We start from the raw sequence: 13,675 nt of genomic DNA, 5'->3' as shown, positions 1-13,675 counted from the left end.
TTATATAATATAGAAAACTTAATTATAATGCTTAATATTTTTTTGAAGAATGTAATTAAATGAAAACGGAAAGGATTACGAAAACTATCGATGATAGTCTTTTACGCAAGTGCGACTTTACGAACAGTGTACCAATTTACATATTAATTAGCTAAAATTTCATCTATAATGAGTTTGTTCTGATATGCGTGTGAAATATTACATCGAAGCTGACGTTTGGGCATCAATTTGACGACGCGTATCGTATGCGAAATAAATATCGATCACGCAAGAGGGAAATCGAGTCGATGGGAACTATCATGCATGTAACGATCGGGCGGCCTTAATGACCGGCGGATTAGCGCAGAACGCAACGGCCGGGATAAATCGATGGAGAGCGGTAACCACGCCAGAAGGCAAAAACAGAGCCGGCGACAGAGGCGTCCCGGACTTCGCGGAAAGACGAAATTGATTGATGATTGTGGCCGATAATTAAAAGTGCGAAGCACCCGGGTCGAGCGCTATATACGCTACGTCTCTCTCGTTGGCCACGGCTCGATTGATCTGGGCCGGAGCGTGAAGATCGACTTTTACGTACTTGCGAAAACGCGGTAATGTAATTTATGGCTCGCCCGTTCCGCGGTCTTGCGTAAGGTCGTTTAGGAAGGTATCGCTGCGAGGGAATATTTAGCTGAAAAGACGAAGAGAGAAGGAGGGAGAGGGATAGAGAGAGAGAGAGAGCACTGGTTGTAGTGCGCAGCTAAGTTCCCTTGTGTAATTTTGTTCCATCGGTTTGGCATGCAATGTACATAACGTAAGTATCTTTGTGCGCATACATTGTTCTGTTGAATATATATGAGAAAAAATACCAAAGCTTTAAAAATGTCTACCAGCACATTGCATTTTCGTATATGCGAGAGAGAAAAAATACAATGCTTTTTTGGAAAGACTTATATAAAAATAGATGAAAAATCCGTAACGACATTTAATGTAATTTAACAGACTTCACATTTCGGATTTTATTGTAAAAAGGTTATATTAAACACATCGAAAATGATATACGGTAATTTTTTTACATGGTTACAACGCTTGAATTTTGTATTCACGATACTTTAAGTAACAAACACGTAGAACGCGTCTATTAAATACTTTGGTTCTTTCCCACTGGAGATTTCCGAAAGTACTTTGCGAGGATGAGGGCGGTTCGTGGATGTGAAGTAACGGTTTCACGGATCCCTTTTAATGGCCAAGAATTAGAGGATCTGTGGGACCGATAGCTTGCGGACGATTATTAGAAATTTGAAGGGTCGAGTCAAAGTCACTAATGGAAATATAATTGTCATTCGGAAGAATCATCGACGATGGCATCACTTCTATAAAAAAACTACAATAGAGTAACTTCAAGGAATATCAGTAATATTAAAATTCACATAGTGATGCTCATTATCAACGAAAATCATTAACATTTATAACGCATTGCTTCTTGTATTTATCTATATTGCTAATCTTATAATTAAATAATTAAAATGTGTTATATAATTTCTATTCCTATAAGAATATATTGCGATTACGTGAAGTATCGAGAATCAAGAATTATTCAATTTACTTTTATGTAAAATAAAATTATACTATAGCGTTAAAAATATATTTTCAAAATTATTTATTTATAATAAAATTACGCGTTTTCGTACATATTAAACTGCAGCGTTTGTCATTTTAAAGCCAACGTTGTACTTTAATATAGTCGACGGTTCATCGACCAGTCGCCCTTATCGTGACGAACGATCGGGTTTTAATTGGTCGATTCGTCATCCCACGACGAATTTGATTATCAACGTCGGGCGAGGAACGTATCGTGCACGCGAGTGACTCACGCTTTAAAACCTATTGTGTCTCGAAACTTTCACAGGCAGATAGCAGCAGTGGAATATAACTGTATAATCGATCTCTCGTATTAATTCATTACCCCATATCATGTTTTAGTTAATATTTCTTGCCGGATTTTTCTGAAGGATCGTTTACACTATTATAATTTCTCTCATGCGATATTATTATTTCATTTTGAATATAAATTTATAATAATTCATGTGAATTAATAATTAAGTTATTAATTATTTCAATTGATTTATTATTATCGAGTTTATATATGCATAAATTTACAATTTCAAAGTTTTATTGATATCATTCGTAATTTTTCTCGCGAGAAATGTAATAAATAAAAATAATTCAAATATATATAGACTCTCAAAGAGAATGGGTAAGGCGGCCTTCGAGGAACAGACAACGAGATGCGTATGATTTCGTATGCAGCGCGAGAAATTCAGTCGGTAGTGCGATGCTAATCGCGTCGGTCATCATTGTCGTTTTAATAGCGAATGCAGCCGCAGAGTGACAAAGAACTCTTAATGACGACGCTAATGAGAATGCGTAGTCGACCGATCCTTCAGGGCATCCGATTCGTGCGATCATGTACCGACTCGTAATTTCTCGTTTCCCCCGTCCTCTCGCCGCGAAATGGGAAGCCCGGAAGGGTAGAAACAAGAAGAAGAAAGGACCGGCATGGGTGATTACCATGCGAGAAATCGACTTCGTCTCCTCGACAGGGAGACAAATTTCAAATGCAGAAAATTCGACGGGCCCCGTGTTCGGAGACGTCGATAATAGGGTGTTCGCAGCAAACTCGCGATGTATTCACGTCTGACTAATCATCGGTATCTTCTTCTTTCCCACCCTTCTCCATCCCCCGAAAATCGACGCGGCTAGAGGCCTAATGCCGGTTTGATGAAATTATAATTCTACGGCGCCACCAAATGGCCGAACATTAGATATACGCGGCAGGTTCAGTTGATGTCAATATAATAGAGCGATTCTCTGAATGTGTACCGGTTTTTAAATTTCCATCGATGAAATGCCACGTAGGGTTTCGTGATGCATCAGATGATTAGAATATAATTCACGGTAATAACTGATAAATTTCTGTGCCCCTTTTAACTTGAATAATATTCAATGCATATTCATAGGATATTATTTATTAGCCACGAGTTCGTAATGCCTGTAGAAAGAACGATCGCTTTCCGATATTCTTCATAAGTCTCCGACGAGCGCTTATACCTCGGGCACATTTCAAAAAGTTATGAAGCTCTCCATTATCATCCCCATTCGTCATTTCTACTCCGTATTAATCATGCCTTCGTAGAGTAACGCGAATCCCCGGACCGCCGTCTCTCGGGCAACGTCGAAGGCCGAACCCGGGTATAAAATCCGGCAACTAGGTACGCTCGATTTTTTATTAGCGCCCCGGCTCTGAGGTTGCTTCGGGAGACCCGTAATAAAGTTACGAAGTTATTTCCAGTTGATTATCGTAAAAGTTCGAGAGAGCGCGGAGCGATCCGTCGTACCTCCGGGGGACAATCAGTTAAAGAATGCCACTTTGATAGCGTTCGGAGGGCGGCGGGTAGCTCCGCAGGCTCCTACAAAATTTGATGAATCTCGAAGCGAGTCGTCCGCTCGCGTCGGTTCGCGAGCAAAAAAAAAGTCGCATGTTCGGCGCGAAGATACTCGGCGGCGGAAAATTGCCCCGAGCGGATCGCTGTGTAAAACATTACCGGCTGCCTTTAGAAAATGAATGGTATAGCACGAATAAAAAATGCTGAACGTGAGTTGTCGTACGGTTATAGAAGAGAGGTTTTATGAGGAAGTCGTAAATTATGAAATGAATAGTTGGCGAATATATTAACGTAGATGAGAATGAATATCAAAAGCCGACTAATTTTATAGATATAATGAAGGGAATATGATGAAAATTTTTAAATTACATTAATCGATAAGGTAAAATGTAAAATATAATAAGATAAAATACACAATAAAATTATATAATTTGGCGACAGCGCGTCTGGAATGACGGAAGTGGCGGAAATCAGCGGAATAAATGATTGAGTTACATAATTACAAATATTTCGATATCGACAACGTAAACTGAGAGGCCCCGGGCACAGCCTGAAGTAATTAATAACGCCGACCGGACGAGAGCGCGTCCAGTCAAATGATCCTCGTCTAACCCGTCGGGCCCCTCGATGCGGGCACGAATATCCGCGCCCACAGGATCGTGGATCGCTGATTGCAAAATAATTGAATGGTCTGTACGATCGGTCGGTCTTTCGAATCTATCGGCCTGATTGGCTGAGACACAGTATGCGAGTCGCAGTGACGGAGCAGAAACGGGCAGGCGAAGGGAAAAGTGAGGGATCTGCAAGGTTCGGTAATGCGTTTTTAAACACCATTCCTTTACCGCGGCGCCCCGTGCGTGTGTTTAGGGCTCCTATACGAGAGGCGGATGCAACGCTCGCGCGCGCACGCGAGAGAGAAAAAGAGCTAGAAAGAGAGAGAATCGGCGTAGTGGGTCTCACATCCGTTGATGGATCACCGGCACCGATCGGGCCTCCGAACTAATCAATAATCGTGCTGCTTCGACCGCCAGCTATTACCTAGCCCGCAGCGGCGAGATCATCATTTCTCTTGCGCTCTTCCCGCCTTCTCCCCTTTTTTCTTTCCTGGTCTCTGCTTCGTCTCTCGCATTTCTCTCTCTCTCTCTCTCTTTCACTTTGTACTTCAGATAATGACAACTTATCATTATAAACGTATTACACCGAGGTGCTCCGCGTTCACCTGGTCGCGCCTCTCTCCCTCTGCCATCGCCGCTTTTCTTGGTGCAAGAAGATAATATCGTTTCCGCGATGATGACGATCGCTATCACTATCGCGATAGCGGCGCAACGAACCCGGATCGATGCATCGTCGTTACCCAATCTGGCACGTGCGAGCCGCGATGTACTTTCCTTCGATCTCTCTTATTTTTCTCGGATGATTCCTCTTCAGCTGCATATCACGATAAATCCGACAGTAGAGAAGGAATCATCCTTCTGATATGTGGATTCACAAACTGATCCGAGGATCGATTTTTCATATAGATGTATTCATAACATTTAGATAGGATAATGCGTGCAAAGTTATGAAATTTATTAATAATGAAATGTTTCTTTTCTTTTTCAGAGGGGAATGCGGAAATCGAGGATGCCTGAGACAGCCGATAGGGTAAGTGAAACAAACTGTCTTACGAAAATTTTTACGCTATACATGATCTCGATTTAAGCCGCTTCGAGAATCCCGAGCGATTTTAGAATCAGGCGATAATATCTAAAATCAAAGAATTAAGCTGGCACGCCCGACACATTTCACGTCTCAAAAATACTGAGAGATAAGAGAGTACGGAGCTAGAGTTTAATGCTAATCATTGAGTTTAATACTAATTCTCGCAATTGCAAGTCATGGTCGAGAGGATAGGAGTCGAACGAAGCGTTAAGAAAGTTTGAGAAAAATTTATTTACTTTGCATATATTTTGCGCATAATTGAGGAAGAAAATATATAGTCTAGCACGCGTATGACGAATAAAGAGATAACAATCAATATCGCGAAAGTCACGAAATTAAAATTTTATATATCGTAAAATAGAGTAAAAATCTCTTTCTACAAATGGTGTTTTATTATATTTCAATTCGCGAAATTATATTTTATTTCTGAAAATATTGGATAATATTTATATTAACTATATACTGACGCGATACAGTACCGTGATAATTGTTCATATATAATTGTTCAAGTATATTATTCGTGTCGTTTTTATAGTGCTACGGAATCGGATAAATGATTAAAATATTCTGTATCATTGTAAAACTTGCGAACCACTGCCTAACACGCCAAATGCCCCCCGAGGCGAGACGTAATATCGACTTTAGAATCCCGACCAGAATCGAGCCGTATTCAAGAATCGCTAAGCGTCGTGCTAAAATGTATAATACGGTAGATACGTGGCATCTATATAGGATACTATGAACGATAATTTGCAAGCAGCGCGAAACTAACCGCGCGTCGTTTCATTCATTTATAAGCCACGCCGCCTCTAACGCACGCCAGGATTACGAGGCAGGCTCGTGCTTTTTTGCTCGCGCGGTGATAGCGCGCGTTAAATGAATTAATACATCGTTCCATCACACAATCCCACTGAAACCTTGTAATTTAATACAAATTACGAACAGTAATCGTTATGGCAACGTGCGTTAAACTAATACGTGGAACTGGACAATCGCGTTTATTATAGCTAAAACGGCAGTCTTTTCGAGTTAAAGATCAACTGTGCCTCAATTATCTGAAGCAGTATCATTTACAAATTTAAACAAAGTTAAAAAAATAGATGTTCAAAGAATGTAATATACTACTTGTACATATTTGAAAAATACAAAGGGGGAAAGCAAAAATCGTAAAAACTTTAGATACCTACATGTATAACATTCACGTATATAGGAATAAACTAACAATAAGTCTTCAAATAGCTATGGGAACGTGATAGCTATGCATCATCAGTAATACAGCCGGTACAGACTACCGTCTCTCACGACTTAATTAATGTAATTAAAATGGACCTATTATTTAAACCCATTACATTGCTTGACGCGAGTTAAAAACATGAAACTTCCGCGTTGCGATGTAGCAAATTACGCTTGATCCTTTTGTAAATCATACATTTACGGTATAAGTGCGTTGTAATATCTGCATAGAAACAATTTTAATTGACTCGTACAAAGTACGATAATAGGAAAAGAAATAGTAACACATGAGGAAAAGAAATAAACTCTCTTTCTCTCTCTCGAACAATATATCTCATATGATAATAACAAAATTATAATTACTATATTATTAATATTATTATTATTCTTAAACAATCAGGGGAGACTATAAGTAGTTCAATTTTTCTGTTACTCGATAATAATTCAGTGACAAAGTTACAGATAATCCAATCGGATGTAGGCACATGAAGCTCACGCAAACGAATCAGAGCGATGTGTATAACGCAGCGAGTGCGAAGGGGAGGCAAATAGCTTGACGTTCGATAGCTTGTAAAGAGTGTCGAAGCGAGAAACCGTGACAAGGTGAAAATGCAGTAATAAAAGCCGTAAGCTCCCAACGTTCCCAGCTATCGACTCTCCGGTCTCGTTCCACTCACGCATCGCCCTCTCCTTCCATCTCGCTGCAATATCGATAAAAGCTTCAGTATATTGTAAGCTCGTCCGCAAGAGCGAAGCTGCCAGAAGAGAGAGAGAGAGAGTTTGTCATGGTATGGGAAAGCCATCAATTTCAATGGGCTTTGAAAACCGAACTACTTGTTGCATGTGCCCTCCCCCTCTGTCGTCCTCCCCCTTCCCTTTACCCGGATCCACTCGCCCTCCTCTCGATACACGAGCCGATAGCTTCCCGAGGGAACGATGGTTGCAAACCGTCCCGAACGTGTTTCCCGATATCGAGCAAAAATACGGGCCGCGCGCCCGTAGAGAGAATATGTGGAAAGAGGATGTGTCGGAAGAGAGAAAAATGCTTTGAGAAATATAAACGTTTCTGCCCCGTTCTTTCCGCTACAATTGACATTCTGTATTAACGCCATATTCTCGTCAGGAAAAGAAAATAGATTACGGTTTTACGCATTTTTATCAGAGGTTCTCAAACGACACAAAATCACAAAAAGCATCCAGAAAATATCAAAAGATTTAAGATGTCTTTCGCAAATCTCTCTTTCTCTCTCTCTCTCTAGACATCTTGTGTAACGTTTGGATCGGGATATAGATATCACTTTATGCATTCCTGCGTAAAATATAAAATGTACCCGTTCGTGTTATTATTACAAAGTACTTTCCTATGAGAGAATCCCGTTGATATAATAACTCCTTGTCGTGTGATACATTACCGGGATGGTATGCTGATGATGATCACCTCGTAGTGTGCGATATCTTTTGTTTTTGGGCAGTGACCGAAAACGCGATATCTCTACGCGAAAGCGCCGCTAATTGGTTAGACAGGCATGATAATCAACGGCACTATTACTTGCACGAATTAAAAGCGCTCTTATAATGCTAACGTGGGAATATCGTGATTGTTCCTTGTCTACAATCGACGCACCTTATATAATCTCAAAGTGAGTGCATTAAAGCGTCATAAGATCGCGCACATTTTATTGTGCTAATTTAGGGAATATTCGTTAAAAACAATATTCAATATATTTTTTATCAAATTAATATTATCGAGAAATAATGCGTATAAAACAATTAATAAATGTATAAAATATTTATTGATAATATTTAAAAAGTTAGCGAAATAGTATATACTACGTTATTTTTGTCAAAGCTTCAAATCACACACAAAGATCATCATCCTTTCAGAATACGACGTTGCGCATTTTTTGCCGAATAAACCACGAATCTTTGCGAAGCGAACCCAATTAAACCTGGAAGAGTCGTAAAGGTCTGAATGCCGCGTGTATCGCGAATCCAGTCAATCGATGGTCGTCATTCGAAGTGCCGGGAATGCGTTTTCTCGTGGGAAACGCACGCTTGGGGTGCCTAGAGGGATGGTACACCAATGTGTGCGGTTCAGTTCTGTTCTCTCCCTCTCTCGCCCTCTCTCTCTCTCTCTCTTTCTCTCTTTCTCTCTTATGATATCGAAGCGGTTACGTGGAGCCTCCACGTTAATCACATATCCGTACACGCGAGTACCCACCGTTTGTTTACCCACTGACGGCTCTAATGAATAGCAAAATCGAGCCGACGCAATTGCTGCTGCCGTTACGCATCCTACCCCGTTACGTACATTCGGTGCGTACGATACGTACTCGAGCCACCCCCGTTTGCCGCCGCTCCATTGACAGGCTGGAGGCGAGAATTACACGCGCGGATGCGGCTGCACCGCCGACCCCGTTCAAAGATGAACGGCGCGTCGGAAATCAGGGAAATATTCCGTTTACCTGATTTATCGGCGGATATACGTGGTGTTACTGTTCATCGGACTGTGCGGTTAATTGACGCGTGGCCATCCACTTCGTATTGCACCGACCGCGCCGGTAATTCCCGCGCGCCCCGCGGTGTCGACACGTCGGGATGCAGATAAACTGTTTTTCCGCGCGCGAGGCGCGTAGCGATTAATCGCGCGGAAGTCATTGCGCGAATAATTGATTCCGCGATGAAGCACACGGCGGAAAAGTAGATATTCTTTTTCGGGATAAATGTGGTGAGATGAATCTTTATCGAGGTAGTCATCGCTCCTATCTGCTATGACAATATTTGACGAAGGCAAATAATGTGGAAGGACTGATATTGCTTTCTAATCAATTAATGTAAATTACAGCAAGCTTATTTATTTTTAATTTAAATTTATTAATACAAAGGAATTTACTCTCATATAATAGTTGAATTAGTTTATTCAATTTTAGAATACATTTTATTTACTTGTCAATTTTTTAATTACATTATTAAAGAATGTAACGAAAATTTGAATACCCGACATAGAGAAACGAGAAATATCTTCTTTTCAGTCTCTCTTGCGTAAGTCTCTCGCTTGATATCCGGACTTTTATATTTACAAGGTATTGAAGAACGGGCGTGGATCGGCGGGGACGGTGTGTCGCCCTCCTTTTCGGATATTCTTTCAATATCGAGGGGAATCTTTAAGTGGCTGCCGCCACAGCAACAGGTTGTAAATCCGTTTTTTAAGGGATCCGCCGCCACCGTTCGGTTTGAGGTCGCGAGGGTAAAGAGAACTCCTTCGGGAGATCTCTTCGTCTTCTTCTCTTTCCCTCACGGCAGCATCCTTTCGCCCTCTTACCGTCCTGTTTCCTCCGAAACCCTGGTCTAGACACGAGCCAGCCAACCTTTGCACGTTTTCCAATCACGCCGTTTCCTTCCCCGTTCCATTGCTGTGAGAGGATCCCTCAACGACTACACGGGTTACAAGGGGAAAAAGGATTTCCTGTCATTGGAAATTCGTTGTACGGGTCTACACATCTTCCTTTGCAACGAATTCGGCGTAACGAATTTATTCGATTTTCTTCCGGAATCCTACAGCCAACTTTTCTGTAGAATAAAACAACAGTTATATACAATTATACATCAAAGGAATAAGCAATTGGTTGTAGTATTATTTTCTCTTAGTAAAATGCTTAAAAAAATATATAAAGAATAAAAGCATTTTTAATTTGTAATAACGATGCGAATGACAATTTTTAAAATCAAAATCAGAAAAGACACACACTGTCCTCGATGTTTTTCCTTAAAAATTTCACGCAATACGCTACCGAACGTCACGTTGAAACTCATCTACTTGTCCACTGAACGTTACGACTCTCCAAGCAATCGCGGTCGCAAAAGAGCGCAATTGCAGCGAATCGGCCGGCAGATCGGAAGTGCGCTCTTCGACAATTCGCTTGGACAATAACCATGAAATGACGTGAAACTAGCCGTGGTGACTTGACCGACAAATTACGCGGAATGATCGTGAAAAGAATAAAAGAGGCGAGGAGAAGGGGCCGGCCCCGCGCGCGACGCAGGAATCCACTCGGCCGGTTCTGTGAGACCGGATGTGTGTGTGTGCCGGGCAATCATTTATTTTATATTAATCATACTCGAGCAGGAAGAAAGGGCGACCGGGCTTTACGCGGCCTAGCAGAAAGCTTCTGCCGGCGAGGAGCGAAACGCGAACGGTAGAAACGGTACGGTCGTCGTTCGGTTTTCGAACGTCGTCCAGAAGAAAAGAGTCGTGATGCATGTCATTAGCCGTGATGCGGCGTCCGGATGCCCTCTATGCGATCCGAGGAGGAAGCCGCCTTCATGGAAGACGCGTATGTGGATTGACAGATTCCTGTATGCCATTGTTGCTATAGTCATGCCCGTTGCCCTCTACAAATCCTTCCTCTGCCACGCTCTTCCTTTCGTAGACCAACGTCTTTCGGAGAGAGCGAGAGAGAGAGAGAGAGCGCACGCGTTATTTTTTCCCCATAACGTTCGTCGATTGTTTCATCTCTTTGTCGTTATTACGTTTAGTTTTGTATTCTCTTGTAAAAATATCAATGTGCTTGTAACATAATTACGAGAAGATTCTCAAAGTTACACGCGCAGCCGGCCAGCCGGCAGTTCCGGTTCTCACACTTGACAAAACAAATAGCCGGCGCTAACGAGAGTCAATCAATAACCCCTCAGATAACGACCGGTTTCGCGAGAGAACCGCGATCGAGCCGCGCGCTCCGAGCTCCGCCTTTGAAATCTTGCAGACACCTTCGAGGAATGAGCCCATTGCCGCGGGTTTCTCGCTCAGAATTCTAACGAGACCTCACTCCAAGGTCAGTTTAGGTGAAACCACCCTAAACGGTGATTTATTCGCTTTTAACTATCCTTTCGGTGGCACGTTAATAACTGGAATAACTTCTCTCGAAAAGTGATTCGAATTTATCTTTCTTATTTATGTACGCGATATTGCGTTCTTTTATACCGATTCTAGCATAAGCGTAGAGCACTTAATTTTATGCATAAGCTTGTTTTGCAATTAGAAGGAAAAATAAAGCGTCTGTGTGTGTGTGTGTGTGTGTGTGTGACACATATTGCCTTCAGTGACTGGGAACGAAAGAATAATAGCAAATATTGCCCTGCAAAGGGAGCGACTTCCTTCAACGGACTTGCCCCGTGATGGAGTTCTTTGCATACGTGACGAAAGTGGACGGCAACGACAATGTCATGGCGGAAGTAATTTCCGAGATGAGCGGCCGAGACTCGACTTGCAATAGTGGTTGAACAGTCAAAGTGGGCTCATTTTGGCATATATAGCAGATTCGCGACGGCGAAGGGACACTTTGTAGGGAGGTCATATCCTGTTCACCCTGGCCCTATCCTGACCGGTCGCGCATTAACCTACGGAGAGAAGTAATTTTCTAAAGAAGACACGCAAAGTGTACCGTACATCCGTGAAAAGATGACTTCTTCGCGTATATCGTGCAGGTCCAGAAATTCGCAACTCTGTTATGTATTGTCGGTTGATTTTCAATTTTATTAATGCAAAGTAAACAAAATATTTTGTATAATTTCGCGTTTACCTCTCGTAAGTGCGATAAAAATTAACATAAATCTTTAATAAAATTTGTAGCATCTGTATCAATTGATTATTATTAATATAATGAATTATAACAATTTTAATTACGATCGCGGCGCATTGTTAGGCTAGAATTAAGTACGCCTAATTCCCGTGAAAATCATGTTTTCAGTTGTTCGGACTAGATACGAATCGTAGTTACGCCAGTGAACGATTAACGGGGCCAAGTATTGTTGGCGCCGCAGAGACAGAGAAACTATGAGGGAAAGGAACCGGCATAACAGTAGTTTCGGTCTAAATTGTCGCGATTACTACACTAGCGAGTGATTGTGATTTCGAGTCTTCTTACAAGATTTCTCTCTTAAAAATAGACACTGTAATTATTCAACGTGTATATAATATATCTCTTATGCTAATCTTCATAATATATTATTATAATCCACAAAATGTAAAATATCCAGCGAACGCTATTATATTGAATGAAAATCAATTAATGTATAATCATTGCAATTTTCATGATTATCAGTATAGGGACGATCGACGTTTCCACCTCGAAATTATTAATGCATCGCGCACGGTCGAGCTTTACGCATTTTCATTGTATATATGCTTATGAAGCGTGAATCGTATAAAACTCCACTCGGCGAGCAAATCCATCGCGAGGAATCACGATCACGCGCGCGATCGTGACTGCGCGCCGTAATTTAGAGGTGCTGAATAGGGTCGGGGCTTTTTCTGGACCGCACGGTAGCCATACGTCGTCACTCTTGTCTCATTCGTGAGTGATCACGGCCGATCGTATTGTGACAGGGCAGCGATTGGTACGTCGTTGAGGCGAGCACGGTTCCATTGTGCCGCAGTCACGTATATCAGGAACTGAACAGTCATCGTCTTCTCCGATGTAACGACGGATAGAAACTTTTATGTTGACTCACGACCCCCGTTAGCGTTTAACCCGCCGACGAGACCGTCGCGCACGAGCATCTCTTTATAAGATGATTGTTCAAAATCGGAACTTATCGTTAGTTCGACCCTTAAGCCAACTGAATCGTATATTCTCATATTAGTGCCGTAACATTAACAGCTGTTGAAAGAACGAAGAAGAATACGTTTCGCGACGTACGTATTATATGTAAAAGTGAACGCTTGCAATGCTAATGAAAATTTCCGAGACATCTTTCGCGTTTTAGAAGTCTTAGATGAGTAATTAATGATTTATTCCATATAACATAGAGTTTCAAATGATATCTTTGGAAAATTCGGAAATTTTGTCCACTTGATTTTTTTCAGCAATTTACGACTCGCAAATTTTAATAATCGGCGCGAATTTTTCAACAATATCGAGTAATTAAATTCGCGTGTCTTCGAAGCGGCAGAATCCACGAGAAACTGTCGTCGCGTACCGTTTTAACAACTCGGCTCGAGATCCTTTCCGACACATACACGCGATGATTTCATTATATTATTCCGTGCGAGCGATTCGAAAACGCGAGAGTCCTTGCAAGGCGATCATCACAATGAAAACGGGATTGAAGCTGCGCACGAAAAGTAAAGCCGATTCCATGGAAACGGCGAGCACGTTGTGCGGCCGTTCGTATTCAGCGTTAGGAACTAATTAGCACGACGCCCACACGTGGATCGAAAAGGCAACCGGTCTCGGTTATTAACGAGGAGGACGTAACGATCCTTCGAGCAGTCAGAAACACTGACGTTTTTATAGGTTTTCGAGCGAGGAAGGAAG

General features: G+C 41.7%; 1 long non-coding RNA gene across 1 annotated transcript in view; it reads left to right on the top strand.

Annotated features, from left to right (window-relative positions):
* LOC145941885 (uncharacterized) overlaps positions 1–13,675 on the top strand; it is a 137,892-nt gene that overhangs the window by 29,724 nt on the left and 94,493 nt on the right. The window contains exon 4 of the long non-coding RNA XR_014426254.1: positions 5,028–5,069. This is a non-coding gene — a long non-coding RNA (uncharacterized LOC145941885). The remainder of the gene's footprint in view (positions 1–5,027; positions 5,070–13,675) is intronic.

The sequence above is a fragment of the Prenolepis imparis genome, unplaced genomic scaffold (assembly GCF_030444845.1).
Source record: "Prenolepis imparis isolate NDT839.2.m4 unplaced genomic scaffold, iyPreImpa1.0 SCAF_10, whole genome shotgun sequence".
NCBI lineage: Eukaryota > Metazoa > Arthropoda > Insecta > Hymenoptera > Formicidae > Prenolepis > Prenolepis imparis.
Note: the sequence above shows the minus strand (reverse complement) of the source record. Positions and strands in the feature narration are given on the sequence as shown.